Here is a 13,241-nt window from a genome sequence, read left to right on the forward strand (position 1 = left end):
TTTAATCTCTTGAGACAACAAAAAATTAGACATTCAGTCACCAATTTCTAAAGAACATAGACAAATCTTTGTGAAAAGATATGGAGCTGGATAAATATAAGAAAAGATACAGACCTCAGATTAAATTTTTCAAAAAACTATTAATGCTGTCTGCCAAAAAAGAGAAAAAACAAACAAAGCCTTTGTTTTATCTTGAAAGAAAACAAAGGAAAGAAGGAAGGAGGCCTTTATGTGAGTGAAACGTCTACATCATGGCTTAACAAAATCTAAGAGGAGTGATACGCTGGAAGATAAATTTAATGCTTACAATTTGTGTGAAGAAATTAATGCTCTTAATTTTAAGCAAACATGGCATGAAATTAAATATCAACTAATGAAAATATATTTGTAATTTCTTTATTCTTTTAATGGGCTTCCCTGGTGGCTCAGCTGATAAAGAAACCACCTACCAACACAAAAGACACAATAGTTGAGTGTTAAATTCCTGGGTCAAGAAGATCCCTGGAGGAGGTAATGGCAATCCACTCTAGTATTCTTGCCTGGAGAATTCCATGGATAGAAGAGCCTGGTGGACTACCATCCATGGGGTGGCAAAGAATCAGACATGACTGGACGACTAACACATTATTTGTTTTATAGAGAGACCCAAAATAAGATTATTTCCAAAAGATATTCCTTAATGCATTGAGCATTTCCTAAGAAACATATTTTTTGTCATTTTATTATCTGCCCAACCCCATGAACACATTCATCCTTTGTGTCCTTACTTACCTTTAAATTAAGAGACAAAATTAAGATACATGAAATATCAGATTTGAATAGACAATTAAAGCTATTAGGGCTTACCTTGGGAAGACTTTGTGATTGGAAGAGCAGAAGACCAGTGACCACATACTAGGGACCCAGCTGGAAAAAAGGGCATCAATGTGAATGTGGAATTTAATATGGCAGTTGTTTAAATGCCTATCAAACTATAACAAATTTACAGGAATTTGACACACATACACTGTGCTAAATATATTAATTTTGTCTGGTGTATCTTTAAACACAGTGAAAGGATTTTAAAAATGTGTGCGACATGCAACTTGTTCCCTTCTGTGTTGTTTACTCCATACTTTTGAGTATGTGTGGGCGAGAGGTCCGGGGTAGAGGATGTGGGTCACAATTCTTTAGGAAAAAATCATTTTCCTGTCTCTCTCAAGGAGATGATTGCTGATCTGTGGTTCCAATTTTGCAGCTATATTCCCAGGAGACTCATAATAGAGCTTGTCCTGCACTACCTATCATGGATAAACTCTTCTCATCCTATGAGTTTCCCTATGATGGTCAGGATGAAAGAATTGTCGACTAATCAGAGTAGGACTCAAACATGTTTTTGCTTTTTGTTCTCTCCTTAAAGCCTAGCACAGTGCCTGATTCATGGTAGGTGTTAAGTAAAGTTTATCAAATTAATTAATTGGCTGATTAATGCATGAAGCAAACAAGACACAAACATGAGCTTTCAAACCCCCTATTTAAAGAGATCTTGGCATCTAGCATGCACCGATTCAAGAAGGATTTCATTAATGGACATTACCACATGACAAGCATTTTGTAATGTGATAAGGGGACTTTTGCCTCTAAGACACCTGTTTGGATCTATCCCAAGTAGATAGGAACTGGACATCACTGCTGCCAATATGCAGGGAGCTTGCAGCGGATTAGAGTTTAGATCCCAAGGAACAGGTGTCCTTGCCATAAAATTAGCCATAACTATGAACCAGAGAGGTCAGAGACTGAAAGAGCCTCTAAACAAAGATTTGCATGTAATCTAGGCAAGTTCTATGGAGGAAGTTCATTGTTGCACTAGAGTGGCTGAATATGGTGCATGGAAGATGCTTAGAGGACTGAAGTTATTCAAGCCAAATTCTATCCCTGATTTTCACATGGCATAGCTTCTTTGTTATGATAAAATGTTCCAGACTCATCTTCTACATTTCTTGTCTCAGACCTGGACTTACTCATTTCTCCAAAATTCCCTGGTTTCTTTTGGTCAAAAAGGGCATTTCAGCATTACAATTCAGGTACTAGTAAGTTTTAATGCTACTTCATTTTAGGCTTCTTTGTTGAAAAAAACTAGGAAATATGCCATGTATTTAAAGTAAATAACCTCATGAGATCATGCTGACTCTTGCAATTCAAATTCAGAGTTACAGTGTTTTTATTTATCCTCTTCTATATTATATATCTTTTTTTCTTTCAAAGGAGAATCCTGGTTCTCAGTGGCATAGGAGCTAATATAAATAACATAGCCTGAAATTATTTATTTCCTTTTAATTCATTACACATATAACCACCTCAGAATAATACTAATGCTGCCACAAACAATACAATACCTGAGGACAGGTGAATATCTTGCCTATTTCCTCCCTGTGTATCATGGTTGTACCATATCTACTCTGTCTGAACATGTGTCCATTATCTACTTTATGCTCTCCCTTTTAAGCTTCATTTATAGTCAGTTCTCCTAGTAACTATTTATATAATAATTAATCCCAGACTTTATGATGATGTCTCTTTAATCATTTTGACTTTGAAAAGCTTATTCTGTAGCAATTCCTCAGAATAGGCTCATGTTCTTAAATGTTAATAACTTTGCTTGCATTTTCTACTTAAAAGTCAGTTGTGCTAGATATAAAATCCTCAGCTTGTGTTTCTTAAAAATACTCCCCATTTTGTTTGGGCATAAAGTGAAACTGTCAAAATGTTTGGTATAAGTCAGATTTTCTGCTTTTTTCTTCTGCTTACCCCAAAATGTCATTGGTTTGCTTTCTGAGACCTCCTGGTTCTAACTCCCTCCCCAGATCTATCTGCCTCTTCTCATTCTTTTGCCTCTCCTGTACCATCGTGCTCAATTTTGATTGTCATTTCCCTTCTGTATATGGATCTGTTGGAAAGGAATCCTGGCTGGCTCATGATTTAACAAGGGGCTAGACCACTCCATCCTTTCCTGATCCTACTTATGACAGGCTCCTTGCCCTCACTTGATATTGGACCAGATAAACCCCTCCCAGCTTCAGTGCTGTTCTCAAATTGGCCCGCTGTGATTTACAGTGAATATTCATGGTCTATTTGGGGATTTTCCTCTTTTTACGCCTGTTATATAAAGTCTTCCTCTCTTTATCCACTCAAGATTGATATTTTTGACCAGTTAGTATTCTGGCATTTGTAGAGCTTCTTTGTCATCCAATTTAATTTTAAATGTTGTTCACAGGTTTTTGTGTTTTAACTGTTTGCTTTGCTTTTGCTTTGTAGTTGCTCTAGTAACAAGATTGAAAAATCATGCTGTTATCACTGTCTTTCCACTAAGCCATTAATTTTAAGTGATTTTAAAGGATTTAAAGAATCCTGAATAGATATTCTTATCTTTTCCCTCAAATTATATTGCAGTAGGTAGCTATCCTGAGATAAAACCAGAGTAGATGTGGCCACTGAATTATTAAACCAGGCTAGAGCTACTAAGTAAACTTTGTACATAACTAATGGGTATAGTTTCACTCCTGCCTTCACCAGCAAGGAAAATGTTAAGTGATAACACGCAGGTATCAAATGCAGAATGAGGAACAGTCTACTGGAGAACTGACTTGGATTTATGCCAAAGAAACGGCATTAAAAACGAGGTGGGAAGGAGAGGATAAACTAAACTGAAAGAGACGTAAGAGATGAAAACCAAAAGCATTGGCACAATGTAATAAAATAGCTTTTTTACCTCAGAGTAGTATGTAAAGGGATATTTTAATGAGCTATTATTCCACTGTGGGTGAAAGATGCCAACAGGAAGAAAAGGAGAAAGGTCCGAGTCCACGATTATTATCTTAAGGAAAGGCACTTTGATTCTCTAACAGCTATTGATAGACAGTTGCAAGTAGGGGAATTCAAAGGGCTGCAATATGTTGGGTAATCCTAGAGTGTCTTTTGACATATCTTTCTTTACTGTTCAAAGAAACAGGAATGCATCTTTAAAAATTATGTAGTTTTTCTTTTCATTATATTTTTAAATTTAATTTCAAACAAAAATTTTTTCAAGAGTGGTATAAAGTTTTTTCCTGGAATCAGTAAAAATGATGTTGCTTACATGAGACCACTCCATCCCTGAGTATTTTAGGATGTAACTTTGACAAAGACATTCTCTTATAAATCATAATATAGTCATTCAAATGAGGAAATGAACATTGAATCATTATGACCATCTAATCTGCAGACCCCATTCACCTTCTACACAATTGCTCCAACAATTTCTTTTATTCCAATAAAGATCTGCTCAAAGATATTACCTTTGGTTGTCCTTTCTCTTTCACTTCGTTCACTCTGGAACCCTTCCTCTTTGGAATGGAACCAAAGAGGTCTTTGGTCTTTCTTTGACTATCATGACATTGACACCAGTTTCTTTTATTTCAACAAAGATCTACTTGAAGACCTCCAGTCTTTGACTATCTTGACACTGACACATTTGAAAATAGAGCACAGTTTCAGTTTATATCTCTTGGATTTGCCTTAGAAGAAACAGAGTAGCCATCATAGTCAACAAAAGAGTCTGAAATGCAGTATGTGGATGCAGTCTCAAAAATAAGAATAATTTCTGTTCATTTCCAAGGCAAACCATTCAATATCACAGTTATCCAAGTCTATGACCCAAGCAGTAATGCTGAAGCTGAAGTTGAATGAAGACTTAGAAGACCTTTTAGAACTAATACCCAAAAAAGATGTCCTTCTCATTATAGGGGACTGGAATGCAAAAGTAGGAAGTCAAGAAACACCTGGACTAACAGGAAAATTTGGCCTTGATGTACAGAATGAAGCAGGTCAAAGGCTAATAGAGTTTTGCCAAGAGAATGCACTGGTCATAACAAACACCCTCTTCCAATAAAACAAGAGAAGACACTACGCATGGATATCACCAGATGGTCAACATCAAAATCAGATTGATTATATTCTTTGCAGCCAAAGATGGAGAAGCTCTATACAGTCAGCAAAAACAAGACCAGGAACTGACTGTGGCTCAGATCATGAACAGCTTGTTGCCAAATTCAGACTTATATAGAAGAAAGTAGGGAAAACCACTAGACCATTCAGGTATGATCTAAATCAAATCCCTTATGATTATATAGTGAAAATGAGAATTAGATTTAAGGGACTGGATCTGGTAGACAGAGTGCCTGATGAACTATGAACAGAGGTTTGTGACACTATACAGGAGACAGAGATCAAGACTGTCCCCAAGAAAAAGAAATGCAAAAAAGAAAAATGGCTGTCTGAAGAGACCTTACAAATAGCTCTGAAAAGAAGAGACGCAAAAAGCAACAGAGAAAAGGAAAGCTATTTGAATGCAGAGTTCAAAAGAATAGCAAGGAGAGATAAGAAAGACTTCCTCAGTGATCCGTGCAAAGAAATAGAGGAAAACAATAAAATGGGAAAGATTAGCAATCTCTTCAAGAAAATTAGAGATACCAAGGGAACATTTCATGAAAAGATGGGCTCAATAAAGGATAGAAGTGGTAGGGACCTAACAGAAGCAGAAGATATTAAGAAGAGGTGGCAAGAATACACAGAAGAACTGTACAAAAAAGATCTTCACAACCCAGATAATCATGATGGTGTGATCACTCACCTAGAGCCAGACATCCTGGAATGTGAAGTCAAGTGGGCCTTAGAAAGTATCACTATGAACAAAGACAGTGGAGGTGATGGAATTCCAGTAGAGCTATTTCAAATCCTGAAAGATGATGCTGTGAAAGTGCTGCATATAATATGCCAGCAAGTTTGGAAAACTCAGCAGTGGCCACAGGACTGGAAAAGGTCAGTTTTCATTCCAATCCCAAAGAAAGACAATTCCAAAGAATGCTCAAACTACTTCACAATTGCACTCATCTCGCTAGTAAAGTACTGCTCAAAATTCTCCAAGCCAGGCTTCAGCAGTATGTGAACCGTGAACTTCCTGATGTTCAAGCTGGCTTTAGAAAAGGCAGAAGAACCAGTGATGAAATTGCCAACATCTGCTGAATCATCAAAAAAGTAAGACAGTTCCAGAAAAACATCTATTTCTGCTTTATTGACTATGCCAAAGACTTTGACTGTGTGGACTACAACAAACTGTGGAAAATTCTTCAAGAGATGGGAATAGCAGACCACCTGACCTGCCTCTTGAGAAATCTGTATGCAGGTCAGGAAGCAACAGTTAGAACTGGACATGGAACAACAGACTGGTTCCAAATAGGAAAAGGAGTACGTCGGGGCTGTATATTGTACCCTGCTTATTTAACTTTTATGCAAATACATCATGAGAAACGCTGGGCTGGCAGAAGCACAAGCTGGAATCAAGATTGCCGGGAGAAATATCAATAACCTCAGATATGCAGATGACACCACTCTTATGGCAGAAAGTGAAGAGGAACTAAAAAGCCTCTTGATGAAAGTCAAAGTGGGGAGTGAAAAAGTTGGCTTAAAGCTCAACATTCAGAAAACGAAGATCATGACAACTGGTCCCATCACTTCATGGGAAACAAATGGGGAAACAGGGGAAACAGATGGGGAAACAGTGGAAACAGTGTCAGACTTTATTTTTTTGGGCTCCAGATGGTGACTGCAGCCATGAAATTAAAAGACGCTTACTCTTTGGCAGGAAAGTTATGACCAACCTAGGCAGTATATTAAAAAGCAGAGATATTACTTTGCCAACAAAGGTCCCATCTAGTCAAGACTATGGTTTTTCCAGTGGTTATGTATGGATGTGAGAGTTGGACTGTGAAGAAGGCTGAGGGCCGAAGAATTGATGCTTTTGAACTGTGGTATTGGAGAAGATTCTTGAGAGTCCCTTGGACTGCAAGGAGATCCTACCAGTCCATCCTAAAGGAGATCAGTCCTGGGTGTTCATTGGAAGGACTGATGCTGAGGCTGAAACTCCAATACTTTTGCCACCTCATGCAAAGTGTTGACCCATTGGAAAAGACCCTAATGCTGGGAAAGATTGGGGGCAGGAGGAGAAGGGGATGACAGAGGATGAGATGGCTGGATGGCATCAATGTCTCGATGGACATGGGTTTTGGTGGACTCTGGGAGTTGGTGATGGACAGGGAGGCCTGAAGTGCTGGGGTTCATGGGGTCGCAAAGAGGTGGACACGACTGAGTGACTGAACTGAACTGAGATAGCATATTAAAAAACAGAGACATTATCTTGCCTACACAGGTGCATCTAGTAAAGCCATGGTTCTTCCAGTGGTCATGTATGGATGTGAAAGTTGGACTATAAAGAAAGCTGAGCGCCAAAGAATTGGTGGTTTTGAACTGTGGTGTTGGAGAAGACTCTTGAGAGTCCCTTGGACAGCAAGGAGATCCAACCAGTCCATCTTAAAGGAAATCAATCCTGAAAATTCATTGGAAGGACTGATGTTGAAACTGAAACTCCGAAACTTTGGCCACCTGATGTGAAGTTCTGACTCATTTGAAGAGACCCTGATGCTGGGAAAGATTGAAGGCAGGAGGAGAAGGGGACAACAGAGGATTTTATGGTATAGATGACATCACCAACTCAAAGAGCATGAGTTTAAATAAACTCTGGGAGTTGGTGATGGACAGGGAGGCCTGCTGTGCTGCAGTTCACGGAGTCGCAAAGTGTCAGACATGACTGAGCAACTGAACTGGACTGGACTTGCCATCGAATAGCTGTATTGTCTTAGAAAGGTAATTTCTCCATCTAGAATGTCTTTTTCTTCATTTGCCATGGGTTGGACACCATAACCTTCAAAACTTTTCCAGTCTTAACACTTCTAGGATTTGTCATAAACTTACTCTATTCTACTAGGCAGATTTCATGCATAAATTAAGTTATTTATTGATCTTATTGAAAAATCTTTGAAATGATTAAATGTGCATCTGCTCACACTGCCAGAAGGTACCATCAGTGGTAGATCAGCAGCTTCCCATTTAAAGGACAGCATACACAGAGTTCCTCTCATTTCTCTATTAAAAGAAAACAGTGTCAAAAACAAAAGGAGATAGAGTCCAGTTTCATAACAAGATTGAGTCGATAAATTTGAGCCCAAGAGTGTAAAGGTATTATTGAGGAATCAAAACCTATTAACTGCTGTTGTATTCCAGATAAACCTATTTATTACAGGGCTGCTGTGTTCTTTCTACCAGAATTGCTTCTAACAGGAAATCTTCACATCCTGGGGCAAACATTAAATCTAAAAGAAATCAACTCCTCCTCCCATTTCCTCACTATTGCCTATCTCAAGGACTCTTCAGATTACATTCAACCTGTATGCCAGAAAAGAATGCCTTATGCCTCCTCCTCAGGTAGAATGCCTCCAAGGCTCCTCACCTTGCTTGGGCACCAGTTTGATATCAAACAGTGGTAGAAAGCAAACAAAACCTTTTCTCAGAGCTGCTAGCTTTATTTTAACAAAGTGAACGTGAAGCACACTATCCTGTTACAGTTCTTTAAAAAAAAAAAAAAAAAAAAAAGGGCAGGCTAAATCAAATCAATCCCCACCCACACACACTCCCTCAAACCATAATACAGAGTTAACACAATCCCAAGGTGGTCGAGTGGTTTAACCACAAATATCCTGGCAGTCTTGTGATCTGACTCTTCATTTACACAGCTGAAATTAGATGGCCGAAGTCCCTGGTTAACACAGGGAAGGAAAGATCTCTAATGATTGGGTGCCCACTGTGGTCAAAGTGGTCAAATCTGTCTTTGAGCAGATACAATAGAGGTGGTGTCCATGATTGAGTTTAAAAGAAAAGCCAAAGGAAACAAGAGGAAAAACAATTCATTCAGTAAATATCTAGTACACACAGGAAATGCCTGTGTTGGGTAGGGATAGTAAATGGCAAGGAAATACAAAGATGAATAAGATGTGAATATTATCCTCTGGGCTAGGCATGACACAAAGTAGAAACTGCTAAGTGCAATAAGAGAGAGGGGGAAATTCTATAGAAAAAGCATAAGTACTTGACCTTAGCAGACTATTGGTAAATGTGTAACAGAAAGAAAGAAATGAGAGCAAATAAAGGTGCTTAATTCTACCTTTGGAAGGGAGAATGCCAAGAAACTTATGTTGAGAGATAAACAAAATACTGTATTAGACACTGTGAGTTGATGAAAACTGAGCTCGGATGCAGTTCTTTCAAAAAAAGTATATGCAGCCACTTGTTGAAATAAGGTGTCTTGACTCTGTGTCACACTGAGTATAATGTCTCACCCTGCTGCAAGAAGAAGACAGATCCATGTATATGGTGCTTCTGTCATTTAAAAAAAACCTGCAGAACTTGGTTTGTCTTGAGGAGCAGCCCTCCTTATCCCAAAGGAGAGGTTGGCTTCTAAACTGAGAATCTAACCCCAAGGTGTCAATAGTACATTTGTTCATCTGGGTAGGTAATCACATTCACCCTTCTGGAGCATGCCCTACACTGATTTGCTTTGGCACTGTTCATCCTGCATCCTACTGTGTGGACTCCATCACCATCATCTTTGTATATTCAAATTCTGTCCATCTTTAAAGTGTTAGTCTCAGTCATGTCTGTTTTTGCAACCCTATGGACTGTAGCCCACCAGGTTCCTGTGTCCATGGAAATCTCCAGGAAAGAATACTGGAGTGAGTAGCCATTCCTTTCTCCAGAGGATCTTCTCGACCCAGGGATCAAACCCAGGTCTTCTGCATTGCAGGCAGATTCTTTACTGTAAGAGCCACCAGGGAAACCCTTGTCTGTCCTTTAAGGTTTGCTTCATGTTCATATTTTCTTGGAAACGTCCATGACATTCCGACAGGAAGGAATCAAAATTTCCTAGCACTTTCATCCTGCCTTAAGGCCCTGAATACACACTGCTTTTTTTCATAGTTTCTGGTACACGTCCTACTTTCTTCATAATGACAGGATCTGTCATTCATTTTTACCCACTCGACACCAGTCCTGACTAAAGCGGACCACACAGAAGTCTAACAAATTTGCTAACACACTTGCTGTGTTACCAAATTGTGTTATGTTACCATAACTGTGCTGATGTCATAAAGTGAATGACATTGATGATTATACAACTAGAATGATCCAGGTTGTGCTGCTTTACAAATAATTCCAAATATCAGTGATTTAGGCAGCAAAAGTTTTCTCATTCATAATGTAGATCCACTGTGGATTTATTGGTGACCCTTCTCTACATCACTTTGACTCAGGTATGCAAGCTGATAGAGGCTTTGCTGCGTAGACATCAGCAGTTACCATGACAAGCAGAAAGGATTATGAGGAGTCAGGTGCCAGTGTGTAAAGACTTTTGCCTGGAAACCACGAATATCATATATCAATACGATCATATTCCATTGGCCAAAGCTAGCATAAAAGGCATGTCTTATTTCAAGAGCATAAAGAAATGCAGTTATACTATGTGCCTAGAATATTCATGAATAACTCTAGTTATTACTAAAAAAGATCACAAGGAACTAACTTTCAGTCTCCAAGTTTGAACTTCTCATTCAATGGATGTGGAAGGATGGCTGCTGCTGCTGCTGCTAAGTTGCTTCAGTCGTGTCCGACTCTGTGCGACCCCATAGGCGGCAGCCCACCAGGCTCCGCCATCCCTGGGATTCTCCAGGCAAGAACACTGGAGTGGGTTGCCATTTCCTTCTCCAATGCATGAAAGTGAAAAGTGAAAGTGAAGTCGCTCAGTCGTGTCCAACCCTCAGCGACCCCATGGACTGCAGCCTACCAGGCCCCTCCGTCCGTGGGATTTTCCAGGCAGGAGTACTGGAGTGGGGTGCTATTGCCTTGGCAGCTTCCACCAAAAACAAATTCTAAAATTATTAGCCTAGACCTCTGGAACAGAAATCTTGGGATCTCATCTTACCAAATTTTTAGATGACAGATTTTTTTTTTCAATAAAGTAGATCTGAGAATCCATTAAATTTACTGCATATGCAGAAACATATTGTTGTTCTTAGGGATTAAAAACATCAGAAAGCACTATATTTAATAAATTAATTAATAACACATTAGCTAATAAATGGTGCTTTTTGTGTTTTCTATTAATGGTGTAGGCCTCCAGGAAAGACAAAAATGGAGGTGAAGATTGTCAGTGGAGTTACTTAAGGCTGAATGATTTAATCTTTAATGAAGACAAGAGGTCTGTCAAATGAAATGCTTATGATAAAATGTATCGTGTTGCTATTGACCTTAAAAGTAAGTTGTTGAACTACTGTCAAATCAACACCCATAAAAATTGAGAGATTTCTGAGATTTTCTGTATCTGTTTTGCAAAATAGATACAGAAAAACATGCTTTCTGCATCCAGAGATGAGGGAGCAAAAATTAAGGCTTGATAAAGAGGATAAAGGAGAAAAAGGCAGAGCTAGGAGCAAGGAAGGGCTTCCCTGATGACTCAGCAGGTAGAGCCCACCTGCAACGCAGCTGACACAAGAGCTTAGAGTTCGCTGGATCCCTGGGTCAGGAGGATCCCGTGGAGGAGGCAATGGCAACCCATTCCAGTATTCTTGCCTGGGAAACCCTGTGAAGAGAGGAGCCTGGTGGGTTACGGTCCACGGGGTCACAAAGAGTCAGACAAAACTGAACAAACTAGCGCGCAGAAGCAAGGCACTAGGCTGGCAAGGGCAGTTGGTTTGGGATTTAAAACCACTCATCTCTCACTACTAGGACACACTAGACAACTCAGAACAGAGGAGAACTTTCATTGTGTAGAATCTGAGAAATGGATCCTCGAGAGAACTAAACAGTACCAGAAAGTCATTTGATGGGGATGAATGGAGAAATATTATCCTGGTGATCAAGATGTTTTGTATCATACTGATTTATTAAGTCTTGTGTAAGGTCCCCAGATCAAGGTGTCATCCGAAGACCCTTGAAAGCTTCTCAAAGTCACTTCTTAAAATTAACCTTCACTCCACACATGGATGCAACTAATTCAAGAGGATATAGACGTGGAATATCTTCAGAAGCTTCCAAAGTCTCTTTATTTGCTTACAAAATTTTAAGCTACATCCATAATCCAGTATCTTCATATGTATGTTCTCCTAGTGAAGCCTCAGAGGCTCATGAAGTTCTTCTCTGAAGAATCTAGTCCCACTTTAGAACCCATCACCCCCATTTTAACCTTTTTATATATTGGGATTTTTCCGAAGATTTATTTTACAAAAGGATTTTTTAATCCTAAAATGTACTGCTGTTCTAAAATGTTAGTTAAGGAAAGTCAATTTCTTGACTCAGTAAGATCATAAAGAACTGTATACTTAGCTTAGACCAGGGTGTTGTCTCTACTTCTTTCATGTTAGGCTGAGTTCCAAGTATAAACCTTTTGAGACCAATATAGCATCAGAGTAGGACTGTAGACATTCTGAATAAACCCTGGGACTTTCTGCTCTAATGCAGTAGTTCTGAGACTTTGTGATTTCATGATCCATAGCAAATAATGCCACTCCCCCTCTTAAGTCACCATTGTGGTACACAGTTGTCACTTTGGAGAGGACAGTTATGACCAGAGATATCCCTTAGGTATGTAGAACCTCAGTTATATCATTTTATGGGTTCTTGTTAATATAAAGAATTGATTTTAATAAGTGTCATAAAATTCTAAACTCCGTGTGAGGTATAGTTATTTATTAATGAAGGATAGAACACTGGATAGGGAAGAATTAATGTTCTTTCTTTATCGTTCAGTCAGTGTGTCTGGAGAGTCTTACACTGGAAGCTTTGATAGTTTTAAATACTAGGGTCATTGTTAAAATCTTGTGCTTTTTTTTTGTTTCCTTGTCACCCAAACCTTGCTAGTAAGAAAAACACAAAACCTCTATCATCCCTATCCTCCTAGCAGAAAACAAAATATTTTTCTGCAGCTTTATGTTCACCACCAGGCCACTTCAATCCATCTGTGTGTGATGAATTAACTTGTTTTCCATCTGATCTCCCCTATCCCTCTCTGTTCTAAATGAGAAGAATCTAGGAATTGTAAGTAGAATGCTTCTAAACAAACTTATCAAAGAGAGAAGAAATATCCTCAAACTTGTATTTTTTGCCAGGTGTCGTATGTTTTGGTCATTTAACTCTCTTGATAACACATGTCCACTGGTTGTAACTGACACCTTTGAGTCTAAGAGAATATATCAGACAAAGGAGTTCCGCACTATGCCACTGCCGTTCTTCAGGTCTATATCTGCTGTTTCCTAAATATGAGGGCAAGGGCTACAGTGTGCTGA

The sequence above is a fragment of the Capra hircus genome, chromosome 1, assembly GCF_001704415.2.
Source record: "Capra hircus breed San Clemente chromosome 1, ASM170441v1, whole genome shotgun sequence".
NCBI classification, from domain to species: Eukaryota; Metazoa; Chordata; class Mammalia; order Artiodactyla; family Bovidae; genus Capra; species Capra hircus.